Raw genomic sequence first — 21,453 nt, forward strand, 5'->3', positions numbered from 1 at the left:
TTAATTGAGCTAGTCTTTAAATAAATGATTACATGCCGTTTCTTCCACAGGACCTCTGATCTATTCCAGGTTTGCCCGTGCGCTCACTGAAGTCAATGATTAAAGCTCCCATTGACTTGAATAGGACAAGTTCTGAGGCTCTGCGGATGATGGGCTATGAATTGTGATAAGCTTGCAAGGACTAGAAAGATGTCTTGTGTTTCAAAGAAATGGATGGGACCCCAGGAATGTTGTATTCTTCAGCTGCAGACACTCTGTCTTGAAGGTGGATAAGACCATCATAATGTATAGCAGGGGTGTTTCGGGCAGAGGGTCGCTTACTGAGTTTTGGCAAACCATCGAGGGCTGCATGACAGGCAGTGAGGGGCAGATAGATATTAATTTTCTAAATTTTTTAGGGGCCCCACAGACCAGATAGAATGACCTGGCCGGCTGCATTTTGCCCAACCCTGGCGTGTAGTAATTTAACAAGAGGGCTAAATTAAGGTGTTCTGAGCATAACTAAGACTATTGCAAGGCATTAAGGAAAACAAGAACAGTGAAAGCTTTTACTGTCCTGGAAAGTCTCTGCATGATCCTTGATAAAAATAGATCTTCATTTTAGGACGAAGCCTATCATTCTTGAAGGGTGCTTGGAAGACACCCATGGCCTTTTACACTTTGTGAATCTGCAACGCACAGCTTGTTTCACATTTGTTTGACCTCTTTTATTATATAATAGAACCTTAAAGAAAGAAAAGCAAACCTGAGTCCTGTGATTTACAGCTTGATATTTAGTTGTTCTATCCAGGAGCAAGGCCTAGTGCAAGAAACAAAGAGATACTGTGAGGCCAGAACAAAAGCCACACACTTACATATTAAATGTATTTTTCTTGGAGCTCTCTCATCACTTGCTTTAATTGAAAAACCAACCGCTTGCTCACCCCGTGGGTGTTTCCAAGCTCACGTGCTTTTACTTCTAAGTTTCTTTCTTGGAACATTATTTGCGCTTTTATTCAATGGGTCTAAATCACCATCCCTGCTGCTCCTGGCCCAGTGAAAACCATACAGCCTCCATTTGTGCTGAATAAAAACACCCTCTTCAATAAATTAACTCAGAACTATGGGATGCATGAGCATCTGGTGTTCCCTGTTCTGATTTATTTCTGCAGCAACACACACAACACCCAGTGATAAATGATTCAAGGTGGATGGGCCCTTGGGGAGTAGGACTATGATGAATAGTCAGCAGTTGGCATCCCACATAAGAGTGTATCCCTGTGGGATCCCTAGAGAGACTACAGGGAAGAAGAAGGGCTAACGTTTGTTGAATAAAACAGCTGTTTGGAATGTCTTCCTTTGAGTGCAAGATTAGCTTGATTTTTTAACACCTTATTTCAGTAATGAGAAATTGGATGAGTAATCAGTTAACAATAAACAATAATCCTTAAACTCATTTTCACCTGTAGGCTAGCTTGATATAGAATGGCAAATAGCAAAATTGATTTACCCTAAATGAATTTTTCACTGAAAGGTCAGTGGCTTTCTTAAGGGATAGCTCTTTTATCAGAGTCATGCTTTATTGCTTCCGAGCCACTGAAATTTACAACTTCTCCTTCAGAGTAGAAAAGAAGTAAAATTCATTGTTGCTTTCTGTAAGGAAACCAGAAGTCCTTGCCTTTTATTCCTCTGGTTATTTAGGATTTCACTGCTAATTTTGTGGTACACAATAAATGAATGGAAAAATGTAGTGGTGGGCCAACCACTCAGATGTAAAATCCTTAAATAATTCTAGAGTTTGTAATGATGATGGAGAATTTTTGTTTAGTGAATCTGATTACTGTAATTATTACTGTTGGTTTCCCAGTTGTGGGTACTGAGTTCTTAGTGCCATTAAGACATATAACCCCCCTTGCATATCTTCAAATATGGAACAACCGAAAGGGATTGGTTTGCAAGTGAAATGCTATAAGACGTGGAATACATGATAGATGCATGATATCATATGCCCTTCACTGGCTTAATGAAGGGCTTCAAATGTTGCAGTGTTTGCTGTGGATCAAATTAATATAGTGTTTTTCCCTTAGCTCTTTATCTACACTGGAATTTTCAGCCCGTGAAGCATCATGTTCCTATATCCTGCATGCAGTAGTGTGGGACATAAAATAAGACCTGTCTCCAGAAGTAAAGCCCATGGTAAAGATATACATCTCAAAGAGCTGTGTTGCTAGGTGACCATATTGAAGTGCCCACGTATACTTTTAGGATCCTAATGGTGTTTAAAAATTGTGGTCTAGTGGCATGTGTAGATGAAATAGGGGCCCTAAACTGAAGCGGTGGGTTTTAAAACACACTACTTCAATTTAGGGCTGATTAAACACCCCTGTGGCCCTGCTGACTTACCTGCCTCTCTGGTGGGGAGGGGAGGGCAAGCTGCCAGCAGGTGGAGCGGTCCCTGGGCTGGGGGGGAGACTGGTGCTTCTTTCTAGGGCAGCTGTGGGCCCTGCTGAGGTGGTACCCAGCTCAGGCAGTCCCAGGGGGCACCACAGCTGTGGTGGGAAGCACCAGGCCCCCATGCAACTTAGGCAGGCAGGCAGGCTCCAGGGGGGAGGGGAAAAAAAAAAGATCAGGCTCACTGCTTTTCTTGACTGGGGCCTGCTTTCCCAGGCTGCTGCAGAGTCTCTGAGTTGCACGGAGCCTGCTGCTTTGCTCTATGGCTGTAGGGGCTGCGTCCCACATCATTGAAGGTGCATTATGCCACCAAATTTAAGGTGCATTATGCAGCAGCTGGAATTAATGCGCAGTATGCCTCCAAGATGTGTAAACACAGACACCATTAAAGTGGTGCAAAAGCATTTAGTCCACTTCAAAGTGTTGTGCACACACACCTCTCATTTCGTCTACACACGGCCGGTGCTTTAATTTACTGTGTCATATAGTTTTTGCTCATCATCTGTATTTCATTAGGCACTTGACTATAGTCTCAGACTATATACAACTAGGGTTCACTTTTATTCTACAGGTAATGGGCAAAAGCAGCTTTTTCCTCTTTGCATTAAAATGGCTTGTTTGATTACCATAAAATACTTTAGCTACATAATAGCCCTTGTTTCAGATACTTCGTAGTTTATAGTTATTACTCTAACAGATATTTAGGTCAATCAGAAAAATTGTTGCAAAACTGCAGGGATTTTTTGCTCTGTTGAAAATGCCTCTGTCCTTCACTGTGATCACTGTGGTTAAGGTATTAGCAATAAAACTGTATTTCCCCCCTCCTAAATTCTAGGAGCTTTAGTTTTTGGAGTTTTTTGTTCGTTTGGGGTTTTTTTGCAATGCAATTTGAATTCTAGTGGTACTTTTTAGGGCTTCTAAAATGCCTGGTGATATCTTTAAACTGATCATGAGCATTGCAGACAAGCAGTTAGAAACACCAATGTGATTTGTAACTAGCTTTTGGAAACCTGTACAGCTCCATGCACAGATGAATCATAGACTCATAGGAAAGCCAGGCTGGAAGGGACTTCACAAAGCAGAATCATCCCTGATTATAGCATTTCAGCCAAGTGTCTGTCTAACCTGCGCTTGAAAATTTCCATTGATGGAGATTCCACAATTTCTGTATGCCGCCCATTCCAATGCTTGACCCCTCCCCACACCCCCCAGTCAGAAAGTTCCTCCTAATCCCCAACTGAAATTTCCCATTAAGGTCTCTGCTCCTACTCCTGTTTCTTACAGCCACAGCGAAAAACCCATTCCCATCCTCTCTATAATCACCCTTCAGGTATTTGAAGACTTTTATCAAATCTCCCCTTAGTCTTCTCTTCTCCAGACTAAACAACTTAGTTTGTTCAGCCTTTCCTCATACATCTTGACTCCCAGGGCCCTAATCATTTTGTTGACCTTCACTGGAGTCTTTCCAAACTGTTCATGTCCTTCTCAAGGTGTGAGGCTGAAAACTGGGCACAATACTCAGACCTTTGCTGAACAGAGGGGAAGAATCACTTCCCTTGATTTGCAAGTGCCACTCCTATTCATATAACTCAGTATGCTGTTGGCTTTTTTTTGCAATAAGACCACACTATTGGCTCATATTGAGCATGATATACAATAAACCTCAAGTCCTCCTCTGAAGTACTGCAACCTAGCCAGTCATTCCCCAGTCTGTATTTGTGCATGCAATTATTCTATCTTAAGCACAGGACTTTGCATTTATCCTTGTTGAATCTCACCTTATTAATCATAGACCATTTCTCCAGTCTATCCAGGTGATTCTTTCACAAGAGACTTATTTATATATTCATAAGATATCATACTGATAATATGAACCCCTGCAAAACGCACGTTACAGAACCTCCCTCATCAACAGTGGGACTTTTCCTGGTAATTATTATGGAGGACAATGTGGGAGAAATGTCTGACTGCTCTTCATACTGTATTTTTCTGTTGGCAGAGGGCTTCATTTTGCACACTTGTGCCTTTCAGTAGTGTATTAGATGAAATAAAAAGCCCAGACAGAACTGATTTAAAATAAATCCCATGCTGAGTGATATGAATATGATCTTTATGATATAGTGTGAATCAAATATTTAGTTGCATTTTATTTTCCCATTTTATAAGAACAGTGGCTTATTATTATCATTTCCACTTCTCACTTGCCTGATGTTCCATATGTGATTCCAAATCAGACCTTCAGTTTATTTAATCTCCTGCCTTGTGGGGCCAGTTTATCATATCAAAATCAACCTGACTTACATCTGCTTCACAGATCATCACTGGCATACTTTTAAAACTGTTGTATGTCTATAACAACTTCTTCTCTCCGCACAATAACATCAAGATTTATTGAATCTGAAAGTCCAATAGTGACCTTGGCTCTCACTCACTAAACCTGCATCTCTTGGGTATATAAATCTTTGTGCATGGTTCAATTTATAGGAACAAACATCTGCTTATCATACAATATTTAAGTTGCAGGTGTATTCTACCAGTAAAATAAACACATGAGTTCACAATTGCTTAGGCTATAGAACATGAGGCAGATGTTAAAGACAACTCAATGGCATCATGTACAGGAGAAGTCCTTAGAGGTCTAGATGAACACACTCCATCATCAAAGCTGATTTGCAGGGGAGTGGTATTGTAAGACATACATTGCCAAGAAAGAAAAGCAGCATAGCATTATTTCAAAACCTCAGACTAACCATCTCACTGGTGTTGAGACTGATTGCTGATTGAGACATACACAAACAATTTAAATGAAGAATTCCATACCTCCTGCATCCTGCATTTGTTTTGGAGAATTTGTGCATGTATAATGAGTATTTACTTCCTGCATATACTGGGGAATAAGCAGCACAGTGATGATTTTATTTATTTAACTTACATGATTAAACCATGACACATGAAATAACTTTTTGATAACTGAGGCTTAAACATGAGCTGCAAGACAGTGGAATGAGCAAGGCAATAAGGAAGAAAGCAGCCAGTGAAGGAATTCAAGAGATGGAGGTCTGACAGACTCAACTAAGGAGTCCTGCTTGGGCTGGAGAATGACTGAAAATGGCAGCTGACTGGTAGATGCTGAGTGTCTGTATTTCCTCTTTGGATACTGGCAGAGCAGCTTTGGTGTTTGATTAAGATGCTTCGTATCAGTAATGATGGATTTGAATTCAGGATAGTGAGGAACAAGTTCACAGACTAGTAGAAAGATGCTATTTCCAGAAGACAACTTAGTGATTTAAGAGACATATTATGAGACTCATGGTACAATGGGAGAAATGGAGTGTTTGGATCCTGGGGGAAGGATACAGTGTAAAAACCTAGGAAGAAAGAGAAATATTAAAGTCCACGTATGAAGAAAAGGGCCAGAGCACCTTGCCACAAAGCATGATGAAAGGTACTATATACTACAATACCACTACAAAACACAGGGAGAAAGAAGTGGCCAGTATTGTTCCTGGAAAGGGAAAAAGAAATTGTGGCCAAGCAAGAATAACCACTTAAGTTTCATACTACTACTACTACTAATTATTATTAGGATTTATTGTAATTAATAACTACTATTCCTTTTCATAATAATTATAATCACAATAATCAGTTACAGTTCCCTGGGGAAAGAGAATGGCCACACACAAGCAGTGTAAGTTAATCAAATCATTAACAGGTTCAAGTGAATATTTACAAAATAGTGGGAAGAAAAATTCAGGCATCTTAGTGGTTTCATTAGTCAGTGAAGAAGGAGATGAAATTAATGACTAGAATGACCAAGATTCAGAGATACTTTTAAAACTGCACTCTTTAACTGCAATCTCTAGCATAACAATAGAAAGATTAGTAAGAATAAACAGCTCTCTCCATATATATTTAGAGGACCTTGGATTCTGTTCTTTTCTACTGTTGTTAGTTATCTGAGGGTGCTGACACAAGTGACATTTTGTTGTGTGATCAGCTCCCTGAAATACACTACAGCTGTGCCCTTAAAGAAGTACACGGCTGCAGAGCACTTTAAAAGGGCTCAATCCCGTGACAATCTGAACCCTTATTACATGAAGGTTCAGATGATGGTTCTCCAAAGTGAAGCACCTTCAGTAACTTGTGTCAGTGCATGCCAGGAGCAGGGCTGCACTCCAATATATCCACCACACACTCCAGTGTAAGCTGGACAAACTCCAGACTGAGCTCCCTCCACTCCCTTCTTCCCATCCCATTCTGAAGACAGTGCCTGGGTTGGGAGGGAGGAGGGGCAGGGCTAGGGGAGGGTGACTGCAAGTCTGCAGCCGAACTGTAGCTCAATTCCCCAACCCCCAGGATCCAACAACAAACTTCTGTTGAGTCTGTGGGATCTGTGGGGTCCAAGGGATCATGACCTGCAAAGTGCCATGAGTTACAGTGGGAGCTGCACATCTGTTAGGACTCTGGTTCCAGTATTGCATTGTGCAACATGGCTGTCACAAGTTGTTTTGGTGTCCTTTCCTCTGGTGGACAATCACATGCCGTGAGTGCTCTGTTTGGGTACTCTGGGTGTTTAGACCAACACGGCTACAACCTAAACCCCTGTTTGGGTATGTGCTTTTTAAAAATGTTTAATGTTATTTTCCCATATTGCCATGCATTTTCCTTAGGAAAGGCAAAATCAAAAGAAATCAAAATGAACAAAATGCACTTTGGAGTTAGAAGCAGAATGTGATGGGGCATGTGGAAGTATTTAGTGCCTAGCAGAATTTTTTCCATTGCATTAGACTGGGGCCTGCTAGAGGAGTACTTCCAAAGAAGTCAAGTTGTTGAAGACATCATAGGGCTTTAAGCAATTTTTTAGATACTCTGGGCCCTGTCTATGAAATACCTTAAAGACAAGGAGTGAGGCCTTGAATTCTATAGGAACTCAATGCAAACGTATTTCACCCACTTCGCTGGGTGAAATACGTCACCCATTGTCCCGCCTATTGATGCTGTAGGACAACAGGCAACAAGTTCTCCCAGGGCTTGAGAGGCACTGTCCTGTATGCCCTGGGAATTTCCATGCAGGATCAGGACCTTCAAGCCCTGGGTGGACTTGCCTGGCTTTCCCCCTCTTTCAGAGAAATTTTCCCAGGATCTCTGGGGCACCTCCATAAGCAGGGAAAGTTTGGGTTTTCCCTCTTACAGAGATGCTCCAGAGATTCCCAGGGATGTGTCTCTGTATGTAGAAAAACTCCAACTTCCCTCACTTGGAGCACAAATTGAAACCACTTTTGTCACAGCCACAAATTTTGGATATGGGTGGCGCAAGGGACATGGATGTCTGTTTGCTTGGCTTTTGTGTGGCCATAAACATTTTTATGGTGGCACAAAAATGATTAAAGGCAATGTCTGTTTTCACTCATAGAATTTCAGTGAAAGTGTATTTAATTTACTTCGGGTTTATTTCCACATTTCTCCATGTGGGCTGGTAGTGGTGTGGCAGCAATGCCATAAAGTGATTTGCTATGGCTCCAGAGCTCAAGTCCTGCTCCAGACTCAAGATGAAGGTTGCTCCTAGTTGATCCAGCTGTAACTAGGAAGCTGGCCATTTTGGCTGGTGGGTGTGTATCATAGATGGCTACATATAATGCTAGCTACATCTTTCCCTTGTGTATAGCTGGGTTTAGAAACTGGTGTACCATCAAAAAAAAAAAAAAAAAAGAGTAGCAAGAATTTGTTGTTTCACCTCTTTAGTAACTTCCATTATTTTAAGGTTTTCCACAATTGCTTTTTCCCTCCCTCCAGTCTAGTTAATATCCTAGCCATGATTTAGCATAAGGTATGACTATCCTCACTCACTTTATTCATAAAAGAAAAAAATGGGAATTTGTTCAGACTGCCAGTAATATGGAATTTGTTGATGAATGGACATTTGGCTAAACACAGTGAATTCCCAGCTAATTGAAAGCAGATAAAAGTAATGCATCCACCTAAAAAAAAAATCACTTTTCTAATAAATAATTGAACATGGCAATCTACTGACATATGAAACAAGAAAAAACATTAGATAAATTTGAGACTAATTCCTATCATACATATTAGAGGACACTTAGCAGTTATACAATATGTGAAGATTAAAAAGTATAAATCTTTTGCAGCACAGTCCCACAGAGAACTTCAAATCAAGAAAGTGCTAATGGCTATGAGGTTTTGTGGATTGTGGTTTCCATGATCTTCAATCTGCTTTTTTGTCTTTCATTCTTGTATCTATAGAAAAGAATAAGGGAAAATAATCAATCTCAGAATTACATGAATGGTAGTGAAAAGAGATGGGTCTGACCAAACACACTGATTCAGATACCCCGAACTTGGCTGTGCTGGGGATTTGAAAACAGTTCTTGACCTGAACTAATAGAGTCAGCACCCAAAGCTTCACACAGCCCTAGTGCCTTGAATCTATTAAGGGGTGCTTCAATTCTAATGAAGGGTGCCTCAGGTCTAAAAAGGGTTGAGAACCACTGTTGGATCTTATAAGCCTGAAGAAGTATAATCAGCTTCTTCATAAAATCAACTTCCAAGAAATATAAAAAATGGTACCAAAGGCAACTGGGGAATTTGGAGAGAAATGAAGGAAGGTTTGCAACCTGTAGCCCTTTGACTGTTAAATGCACACTAACGTGCAAAGATGTCCTCTCTGACAGGCATAGACTTCTCCTAGTGTCTTCCTGCTTTGTCAACCTTCCACAATTCTCACTTCTAATTTATATTTATTGCATACAACTCCTCTTTATTATATATTGGTTATTTTATTTTTTATAATGCTTTCCCTTTTTCTTTAGCCAAGATGTTTTGTTTTGTTTTTTAAGTAGCATAAACCTTTTTCTGGATTGTGGCTGTTTTTGTTATCCAGCAAAATATTCTTAAACAGTTACCAATTATCTTTCCCTTTTTTCTCTGTTTAAATTCTTTCTTTTCCCATTTTCAGCTTTATAAAGTTATTTTAAAGTACTGATGATAAATAGGACTGATTGTGATTGAATTTTTTTGACATACCAGTTGCAATCAAGTCATGATTGCCTGTACATAAGCAACCACTAGCTTTTCTTTCATAATCATTTGTTCTTTTATCTATCAAGGTCAGGTCTAACATAGCTTTCCCTTGTGTTTGATGAAACACTTTTTATGTTAAAATTGCCATGTATACATTTTAGATATTTTACAAGTGTTGTAGTAGTGGCAGGACGAGACTGCAAGCATGCATCACTCAAGTTGAAATCCCTTGTGATAGCACAATATTTTCCCTAAGCTCTTTTGGAGCTCGTCATCCCCGTTTCTAGGATTTAGAGGTTTTTGGCCACCAGCAGCTACTGTGTCATCATATAATTTATCTGTTACAACAGCAATCTATAAGCATTTAATTTCACTTGTTTCTGAGACAATAGTCACTTGGAAACTGGCAGTGTCATTTTTGACATAGAATTCCACTTGATTTTCCCTTTTCTCCACTCAGTCCTTCCTGAATAGATTATAAACAGTTATTTTAACATTCCAGGTTTCAGTAATTCCTACCAGGTTCCTACCAGTAATTCCTACCAGGTTTCAGTAATACCAATCAAGTTAAATTTATGATCATAAATGAACAATTCCAGTCTACCTTGTTTGTTTATCTTAACAGAAAGTTTAATAATTTATTCCCTTTATATACTTTGGTGACTTGGTTAATTTTATTCTTTACAACTTGATTTTGCATTAAATTAGTTTTCATCTGTTTCTCCACCCCTGACCTCATTCCCTCCCTCTCTTTTTTGCTGTCTCCCATTTTTAGTTTAATACCCTCCTGACTATTCTAGCCAACCTGCTTCACAGAAGATTAGGTCCTCTACTGAGATGAAAGTTCCCCACTACACTGTAGCCTCCTATCCCCATAGAAAGTGGACCAGTTTCCCCAATCTTTGGATCATCACATTTGGTATTTTAAATATTAAATGTTGATTCTATCTCTTAAAACATTTTCTGCCTGTTCTCCAGGTAGTAAATGAAATAGCCTCCAGTACCAACTCACTATAATGACGCAAACATTGTTTTAACACTTAAAAGTCTCCCCATTCCATATGATAAAGGAACTAGACGGAACCCTGCTTTCCTTCTATACCCACTAAGGTCAGAAGTCTTAACAGACACACATGGGAACAGCGTGGTTTGGAAGCATAAGCAGTGCGTAGGTACTATAATGATTTTGAAGATGATAAAATAACCAGACATAAGGTCATTTTTGTTTAACTGATTCATTTGATTTATTGTGCAATCTTGGCTAGTTTTCATAAACATTTAATAGAGATATATTCAGTAGGATTCTTTCTCCATTACTTATTTCCGTTTTTTAAAGAGAGGTAGATAGCCGTGGTAGTCTGAAGTCCAGCAGAAGGCAGGGCCAAGTGGCACCTTAGAGACTAACTCATTCAGAAATGCATAAGATTTGAGGATGTAGACTATCACCTATAACATTTTATGAATTTTGGAACAAGTTATTTTATAATGTGACACCCTGCCCTGCCTCCTGCCTTATTTGCTTGTTGAAATTTGTTTCTACTCAAAGAACAGAGAGGTAGACAGAGAAGAAGAGGTTTTCTTGGCCCTACTTGCCAGGGAATGAAGAATTAAGTAAGCAAAGAATCTTCTGTGGCCTCTGTATCTACTGGTCTAGCAGTTTTACTGATTAGGGAGTGAGAATGATGATGTAGCTATGATAGGCCAGGGATTATGTGAAAGGGTGATATCTTTTGTTGGACCAACTTCATTGTTGGGATAGAGTTAGACAAACTTTCAAATGCAAGACCTTCTTCAGGTCACTGCTGATTAGGTACTCATTGCTAGTTATAAGGCACTTGTACATGTGATGGGGGTTTAATCCCCAAGGCTGCATTCTATGCCCCCTAAATTGAAATGTTGGGTTTTTAATTGAAACCTACTATTTCAATTCTTCCATCACATTACAGCAAGGGGCCCGATCCTTTCTTCTTTTTTTTTTTTTGAGCCTGCCTGCAGTCGGGGGCATTCTGCCAGTGGGCGAAGCAGCCCCTGAGCTGTAGAGGGCCCTGGTCCTTCCCTCCACAGCAGTGGCACCCCCTCAGGCCATGCATGTGGGCTGCCAGCAAGCTGGATGCTGTCTGAGCCAGCTTGGGGTTGGGGAAGAGTGGGATCAGGCTGGGTGCTGTCTCTGAGCTGGAGCAGCACTCGGCCTGCTAGCAGTCACCTGGATGGCCCTGGCTGGTGCCACCACCACAGAGAGAAGGATCAGGATTCCCTACAGCTCAGGGGCTGCTCAGCCCACCGGTAGCTCACCTCCCAGCCATGGGTAGGCTCCAGCTTTGCCAAAAAAAAAAAAAGGATCAGGCCTCTCGCCACTTCTGCCTTCAGCAGCTGCAACACATCATTGCAAACTAAACTACATCCAGATGTAGTTTAGTTTGCAACAATGCAAAGTCATTTAAAACTTTACTAGCACCTTGTTTAAACCACACTACTTACCTGGAGGTGAGGAAGTGTGGCATGGGCAACTGGTGCCTCCTAAGTCGGGGGGGCACTTGCCCCCATCCCAGTGGCTAGTCAGCAACCAGAGGGGGATCCCCCCCGCGGCCAATCGTGCCAACCCAGAAGTGCTAGCAATGCTTCTCCTGGCATCCCCACGCCCTGGCTGGCACTTTCAGGGGGGCACCAGTGCTCCTGCCTGCCTGCCCCCTCCCCATTACCTAGGTGGGGAATCCTGGCTGTCAGGGGGTGCGCCAGCACTCTCAGGGGGTGCATGTGCACCCCCATGCACCCCTTTTATGTCGCCACTGAAGTGTGGTAAAATGTATCCCTACCTATCCCATCACTTCAGAAAGACCATCATCAATTTCTTTAGATTGTTGAGTTTTGAGAGAGAATAATAGCATTCTGATAACTGTTCTCCTCCAACAGGCCTGTCTGAATAAAGAATTCTTCAGGCTTTTGGGAAGCTGTTTTTCTGAAATTAAAGCAACCCTGACAATCTGTTTATTACTTTGAATTTGGAGTTCTAGTTAGAGCCCTCATGGAACATCTGAACTACTATCACAGCTGAGTTTACCTTTCCTGAAACTTTATTGATGTGAGAAGTGTTAGATGGGTTTTTGGTAAAGTACTCTGTCCAATTAAAACACATTTAAAAGGCCTTGTAAACCCTGGAGATTAACCCTAACTTTTATGGAGAGTTTGTGGATGGTAATTCTTGCATGCCTGTCATTCCAGAGCATGGCTTGGTGGTGAACATTCTTTTCTACCCAAAATCATTTACATCAGTGGGATTTGTCCATGCTCTGATGTCTAAAGGGAGTGTAATGAAATGGTGGGAGAGTGAAGTACGTAAGAACTGCCATTCTGGATCAAGCTAGTTATTTATCTAATCCAGTAACCTGTCCTTACAGTGGCCAGTACTAGATGATGCAAACCCTGCCCATTTTGAACTCGTCTCTTTCTCCTTTGCTGGCCTCAGTTTCCACAGCTTCAATCTCAGGCCACTGACAAACATTAAAAAGAAGACATAGTGGGATATGATGTGTGATCCCAACAATTGTGCCTCCTGCCATGCCACACATGCATGGCAAGAGTTACGATGGTGGGATTGGGCATCAGATCCCATCATGCCATATTGCCAGTGCAGGGGGGAACCCAGTCCCAGGCTCCCCCTGCACCAGCAATCTTTGTTCCTGTGGCTGGGAGCCCCATTATCTGATGGAGCTACCAGATCAGGGAGTGCATAGTGCACCCCCACAGCTTACAGCTCCACTCACTGATGGGGCTCCCATCTGGGGGAACTCAGTATGCTTCCCTAGCTGGGACCCTCGATCAGCTGGTTGCGAGCACACAGGATGCTCTGGAGGCTGGTTTGTGCAATAACTTTGTTACTTATTCATTGTTGTATCACACCATTAATTGAATGAATGTGTGGCCAGGTCACTACTTAAGATGTGATTGATGAGTTAATCCCATCTTAAGTGTAATGTGTGTCAGTGACTCCGTTTTATGGGCCAGCTGTGCTGAAAAAACCCTGGTACTCCCTCAGATGGTCTCTATGGATAAATTTGGCTTTAATCCAGGGACACTATACACTACTTCATTCATTTTGGTCAGTAGACTGTTCCTCCATCTAAGGGCTCCTACCCATCCTTTCCCTAGGCCTGAAGAATCAGACTAGGAGACTTATTACATATTGTACTTTAAGCTGCTCAAATGGTATTAGTGCTAGCTTGAGTTTTCAATAGTCACGCCTTAAGGCTAAAAGTCTTCTCAGACTGTCTCCCACCTGCACAACTGTGACTTGCCACTAGAGGTCTGGCAAGCAGGGGCCTGAATGGGAGCTACAGTTGTGAGATGCCATTACAGGGCTGGTGAGCCATGACAGCCTTTTATCCCTGCTCTAGGTTCGGGGTGTGTGGTTATGGGGGGGAGACATGAAGCTTGGAGGTGGCAAGTTAATGGGATGGGGTTGGTAGTAAAATGGGAGGTGGAAAGGAAAAGGCGGTGGGAGAAGGGCAGTGAAATAAAGGAACTCAGCCACTGAGAGTTAAAATAAAAAGTAGTAAAAAAAAGGATTTAAAAAGTAAAGAGGAAGTAAATTAAAGAAGGTCTCATGTTTTAATAAACTGGGATTTGGGATTGTGGTGTTGGGGGTGCTGGGCATGCTTCTCAGGGTGGCTGGGAGATGGAAGCAGGGAGGGAAGGCACTTTTGGGGCATCTACTGCCTCTGCTCTGGGAAGGAAGCCCCAGCTCTGTCCAAGTTTGCGGATGACATAAAGCTGTGGGGAGAAGTGGACACGTCGGAGGGCAGGGAACAGCTGCAAGCAGACCTGGACAGGTTGGACAAGTGGGCAGAAAACAACAGGATGCAGTTCAACAAGGAGAAATGCAAAGTGCTGCACCTAGGGAGGAAAAATGTCCAGCACACCTACAGCCTAGGGAATGACCTGCTGGGTGGCACAGAGGTGGAAAGGGATCTTGGAGTCCTAGTGGACTCCAAGATGAACATGAGTCGGCAGTGTGATGAAGTCATCAGAAAACCTAATGGCACTTTATCATGGATGCATGATGAATAGATCCAAAGAGGTGATATTTCCCCTCTATCTAGCGCTGGTCAGATCGCAGTTGGAGCACTGCGTGCAGTTCTGGGCACCGCACTTCAAGAGGGATGTGGATAACCTGGAGACGGTCCAGAGAAGGGCCACTCGTATGGTTAGGGGCTTGCAGACCAGGCCCTATGAGGAGAGACTGGAGAACCTGGACCTTTTCAGCCTCCGCAAGAGAAGGTTGAGAGGCGACCTTGTGGCTGCCTATAAATTCATCACGGGGGCACAGAAGGGATTTGGTGAGGTTTTATTCACCAAGGCGCCCCCGGGGGTTACAAGAAATAATGGCCACAAGCTAGCAGAGAGCAGATTTAGATTGGACATTAGGAAGAACTTCTTCACAGTTAGAGTGGCCAAGGTCTGGAACGGGCTCCCAAGGGAGGTGGTGCTCTCCCCTACCCTGGGGGTCTTCAAGAGGAGGTTGGATATGCATCTAGCTGGGGTCATCTGAACCCAGCACTCTTTCCTGCCTATGCAGGGGGTCGGACTCGATAATCAATTGAGGTCCCTTCCGAGCCTAACATCTATGAATCCTATGAGCTCTTGGGGACCTGATCCAGCCACCTACCTTATTCCATCCCCATCCCCCCACCCCTAGCCCCCACTCCTAGCCCTGTCCGTGACCTGGCGAGCTGGCATGTGCATGTGCTCTGCAGGTGTTTGGAAGGGGTTGCACCCCTACTGATGACAAAGTCACACCCCAGGGGGCAGGAGCGGGAGCTGGCTTGGGCAGTAGAGTTTAGGGGGTGAAAAGTTTGTCCACACAGAACAAGAGGGTGCAGGAGGGGATACTGCAACCTGGGATGCTGGAGGACTGCAATTGGTGCGGCTCATCTGTAGGGACTGGCCACACATTAATGGAACATAAGCTGGGTAACACTGATCAGAGAGAACCCTGCACTGGAGTGGTATAACTTTAAGTTGCTTAAAGTGTCCTTAAAATTAGTTTCAGTGTTATTGTGTGTGGACAATCCAGGGGTTAAGAGCTCCAGGAGCAACCTAAAATTAATACGTAACAAGGCCCTTGGCCTACTTCTTCTTCAAAAAAAATGTCATACAACCTTACATCATAGTAATTAAAAAAAATAAATTCAAAGGCTGTCTTCAGATTTTCCCTGAAATATGCATGAATGTTTTCAATTTTGGACTGAATGATTTGTTATATTTGAACCTGTACAATTCAAATTGGTACTATTATACTACTACATATATACAATGGTTCTGAGAAACATAGACCATATATAAAGCACTTAATTATACATCACTGGTGCCATAATTTTGCAGTTCTTCTCCTTTTAAATCACAAATGTGACTCTCCTATTTTCTAGTGAGAGATTATTTCTGCAAAACACTTTGTCTCAGGCTGCTTGATGCTACTGCCATATATAGAGATAATATAGTTTACAAAATGTGATGTCCACCAGATAGTTCTTTTATGTCTTCAGTAATCTGTTTGCCTGTCATAATGTCTGATTTTGTCCATGAGTAGACAACATAAAAGGAAGCTGTAGGAAGAATGAGAGATACCCAAGTCAGTGCCAAGAACAACCATTTCAGATGCACATAGTTAAGGATTTATGTTCCCTTTCAATGTTTAGTTTAATTAGAAATCCTAGCCAATGCAAAACTATTTTGACAATCTTCCAATGGTTTTGCAGATTTAGCTTGCTTTGGAAATTAAAAAATAAACCAAAATAATCAAGGGATGAACCAAATGTCAAAAAAGACAGCAACCTACATTAGTATTTAAGATAGCAATGTTAGTCATGTTTGGATATGTTTTGCATGTCCTGTATCATTCATATGGTACATGTTACCTTAAGAACTCAATTTTACTTTTACTTCCAACTTGACATTTTGGCAATGCATTTCTTCACATCTACCTTAATCAAACAACACAAGCTCCATATTCTTTCTGGTGTTTCAGCAGAGGTACCTATGTATAGGTTGAAAAAAAGCAGAATAGAGAGAGGATCTTATCCATGCAGAGATGTTTTTTCTTTGCCTTTCCTCTGACATCTGGGAAGAATGGGGGGACTGTTGTGGGGAAAGCTACCCTTAGACAACATGCATTTTTTGTGGCTGGAAATGGCTCAGTAGATCATCAAAGAACTCACAGACCCTGTCAAGGTTGCAAATTCAGATTTCCACATCTGAGCTATTCTTGAGTATCCTACAATACAAAATCCACCTCCCTCCCCCTTTTTTTTTTTACATCAACCTTTAAGTCTCTCCCTCCTAACAATTGCATTCTTCCACATATACTGATTGTGGACATTGCAAGGAAATGCCATTCTCTATTAATGGCTGAATTAACTTCAGGTCCCTCTACACAGATCTCTAAGTAGCAGTGACTTAGAGGATCTTGTTCTCCACTCATGTATGTCAAATATTTTACTAGGGGATTCCCATTTTCAAAACACTCGCCTCATAAAAGAGCTGCTCACATTTATTGCTCATCCCCTGGTTTGAGCCAAGAAGCTGGTTTATAGAGCAGATGAAACCATAAGAGCAGTGGTGAGCTGGAGATGGATTTGCCTTCAGACACTGGGGAATTTGACTGTTATCTCAGACAGTTAAGATGCAGATAGCTGGTATCATTTAAGCTGGGAGCAATGTGGAGTGGGTTGTGGGGCTCCTCCATAGTGAAAGAACAGGAAAACCCGTCAATTCACTGATTGATTTCATGACTGCCTTGGGATGGCTGATTGTTTTTAAATAAAAAAACCTCCATTCTATTTGCTTATCATTAGGACTTTAATTGCTTGAACTTTAATTGCGTGTTCTTACCATACTGCAGACTACTGCTTTGGTCTGTATTTTGAAGGGCTGTGCAGGATGTTACAGAGTGCTAGGGCAAAAGAACATCTTGGTCTTTGGAGATGTCAGAAGAGCTCTGGTCTGTAGGTGGCTCAAGGGAGTATTGGCAAAAGGTGCTATTTTGGTGAATAAATGGAGAGGCGTTCAGCCCATTAAGAGTCTAATTAAAGAGACTGGTAAACCTTTCTTTGTCACTGTTCTGGGAACATGACTGGGGGTTTTCCAGACTTGCCTCTCAACTGCTTTTCACCCTGTATAGTTATTTAGACCAGGGGTGTCAAACTATGGCAGCAGTGGTTGTGTGGGGTCAAGCAGTGCCATGTGAGGTCCAACAGCTGCAGTACAGGTTCCAGCAGCAGCAGGGATGGGAGCTAAGGCAGCAGGAGAGCAGTGTCTGTCAGAAGCAAGCCAAGATTGCCATCAATGGCCATACCCAACAGGCCAAAGGACCTAACTTCCAGTGTCCTCCAGTAGCCTAGTGAGCCAGATAGAGAAGCTCCATGGGCCAAATCCAGCCTGTGGGCCATATGTGTGACACTCCTGATTTAGACCCCTCAGTTCAACTCGGGAAGATAGTTCCACTGAAATCACTGGGGCTCTACACATAAGCAGAGGTAAGCTACACCCATGGATGGGTTTGTAGGAGTGGGCAAAGTAGGTGTAATATGCTAAGACTCTTGCCTGGGCTGTGCTTGGGACTCCTGCACAGGTATGAGAGAGTGAAGTGAATCAGGTCCTCATTATCCTGGGTAAAGGAGGGGCTTTATATCCTTTTTTAAGAATGGCAGGTAAGTTCTGTCTTGCTTTTAGCTACAATATTTTCTATTGAGTGAATTTAAACTGGGTGTTCACAAATTCGGCCTTGATTTGGGTGAGTCTGTAGGCAAATAGGGTGGGGTTATGGCACTCCCATGGCCACTCCCCTGACACGGGTTGCCTTTCAGGCAAGCGGAGTAATAGAGACATATAAATTACTACACCTGATTAAACCCCAGATGGTATTTTCCTGTTTGGATGAATAGTAGGCAGAGGAGGAATGGAACTGGGGGGATAACACAGTGGGTCTTTTTGTACAAGCACATTTCTTAGATTCCCCCTCTCATTGAGTCAAAAGCTTTTTTCTGAAACTTTAATTTACATTGTTAGGAGATTAATCTCCTGCATGTGACTTTCATACTGTGAGAAGCCTCCAAAGATATCACAGGTATACTGTAGATTCCTACTCATTTTCTTGCCATACGGGTATTTGATTGTTTTTAAGGTGTTCCTCTGGTGGAACAATAGCTCCACAAAGTGACTGCCCCCTTTGTGTAGTCAAAGCCTGATGACTTTTATGACAAATACAGATTTGTCACTGATTTCCCTGCCACCTGGACCCTGAGACTCCAGCACAGCTCTGGGGGAAAGCTGCGTTCTGTTCTGGTTTTTGCATCATCAAAACAATTGCTAATTAAGTTCTATGTCCAAGGTGTCCTGTGCAACCCCGCTAGAGACAAGGGTATAAGTGGGAGCGCAATTTGATTTATGGAGCTTTGGTTTACAAGTGATGATGCCTAAGCCAAGAAGACTCCAGCTTAATCGTCAGGTGAATTTTCATAGAAAGTAGTTAGAAAAATCCCACAGGATGAAATCCTGGTCCTACTGCTTATACAAAATATATATTTTTAAGATTTTACTGAAAAGGACCGTCCCTTCAAAAGGCAACATTATGAAAATGTAAAGAAAAAAGTTATAAAGTGTCTCTACCAGGAGAAGAAAAATGCTTGAGGAATCCAGAGAAATCCATAAGGAGACTTAAGTCTGGTAACTTTGAGTATTGCCCTGCCTTTTCGGTTCCCAGCTCAGGTGGTCAGATTCACAAACTGAAATGTCCAAGCTGGCCAGTAGGAAACAGTGAAGAGAGGGGTGTATCTGAAACCCCATTTCTCTGCTGCATGCAAGAGTCTTCTTTCAGATTTCAGTTAGATGCCTCTGTGAGACTGAAATAAACTATTTGAAACATCTTCCTGCATTGAGATGTCTCAGCTGTCCCTAAAAATATAGATAATTGAAGTAGGAGACCTTGGTTTGAGGCCAACATCTCCCACTTCCCAGGAGAGTGTCCTTATTACCTGACTAGAAACTGGCCTCTGCAGGCAAGTAAGGTCAGAGAGAGAGAAAGAGGGTAAAAGAAAGAAGGAACCTAACTCTGTAGCTTAGTGATGAGGGCTCTAGTCTGGAGCAGGAGGCCTGTCTTTCAGTCCCTCCTCCCAGGACTGTCTGCTTTATATTAAAGAGCCATTGACATGTAGACATTACAGTAATAACAGTTGGACCACAAGTTGTAGTGGGGATGACTTGGCGGGTGACACAAGGAAGCATAATGTGCTTGGAGAATTTTGCAGTATCTCTGAGCATACAATACACCTGATGGCTGCAAGCAGCAGTGCTGAGCACATGGCACTTCAAATAAAGATCTAATCTGCTGTGGTCCAAATGGAGTCCTTTATTATTGCACAGCGCTCTGTGCATGAAACATGGTGGCAGCAACTGAGAACCACAGAAAGAAAGTGTGTGATTTAAAGCATCACCTACACTGCAAAGAGAGCAGGTGTATTTGGATTTCCAGTCAAGGAACCTGGCCGCAGAATAGTAGCAGTGGAAGCTGACCATGGCAGACAAGGATGAGAAAATGAAGGCAAACTTTTTCCATTACCCCACTGGAACAAAAACCAGAAAAGTGAGTGCAACACTTTAACCTGAGGGGCTCAGTATATTAGAGCAGTTTATGCTACCAATCTAAACTTGTAGGTGATCCCTCATGGTCAAGAATGATCATTCCCACGAGTCAAGTAAAAGGTTGTAGGTGGGTCTGTTGATGGCTAAGAAGGGTGATCCTAGAGCCACAGGCTCACTTGGCAGACACCTCAGGTGGTGGTTAAAGGGAGGGTCAAACAACAGATTTCTTGATCTTGTTTCTTTTCTTTCTGTTTCTTCTGTCATTTGTCTGCCTCCAGGGCGATCTAAACTACACCACTGCTAGAAAACCATACAACTTAAATCGATTCCATCTTGGGCTTTTTGGATGTCTGTACCTATGAGTACTGTGACCCCAGAAAAAATGAGACTGTGAAAAGATACTGACTTTTTCCCAGAATCAGGATCCAGTAGAAGGAATAGATAATTATGTTACAGAGGGGACTACATTGACATCCACATATACTATTAGAGACAAAATTATTTGTGAAACAGCTGATCCTAAGTTAAGGGACGATTGTTGAGAGAGGCTCATCTGATTCTGAACAAGTGCAACCAAATTTCACAGGGAGCTGAAAGAAAGAGCCAAAGCAATAGCTGGTGCAGAACATGTGTACACACGGTCAATTTAAAGGGACCCAGAAGGCAAAACAAAGCTTGGGCAACTGTGAATGCAGTCCCCAGTCTCTAGTGTTGGTACAGCGGAAAGCAGCATGCAAGACAGAAAGAAAAGGCCTAGTTTATGTGAGCAAAGATACCTGACTGTGGCAAACAACCATTTTGTTTCTCAGTGTCACAACAACCCCAAGAAAAATAATCTTACAATACATGTGTTTGAGTTCACAAGAAACACCTTCAAGACCTGTGAAGAGTCTTCCAGGAACACAAGGCAGACCAGACCTAACATTGCTGATATTTCTCAGGTTTAAAAGCAGCAGAAAAAAAGAATATATATTTTTTCTCTGACCTTCTTACATGCCATTAACTAAAGAGGATAAGGCTCAAGTTAAAAAAATCCTTTGCAGGTTATCTTTATTATCTTTGTATTTCATTCAGCTATTAGAGAAGTAAGAAAGAAGCACAAAGTCTGCAGGCTTCACAAATTAAAGCGCTTGCCCATTGTAATTGAGGCTCTGGGCCAGATTTTATTTTGTAGGTAGGTATGTAAGTATGTTCTGCCTAAAATGCTTGTAATAATCATCAGTGAATACAGACAGGCTTTGAAAAAAAAACCTGGAAATAAAAATACAAGGAGCTTTTTGAATAGAGGCATGAATAACTGATTTTCAGTGATTGGCAGTAATGAAAAATAAAATAAATGGATTAGGTTGACCC

This window comes from Alligator mississippiensis, chromosome 1, assembly GCF_030867095.1.
Source record: "Alligator mississippiensis isolate rAllMis1 chromosome 1, rAllMis1, whole genome shotgun sequence".
NCBI lineage: Eukaryota > Metazoa > Chordata > Crocodylia > Alligatoridae > Alligator > Alligator mississippiensis.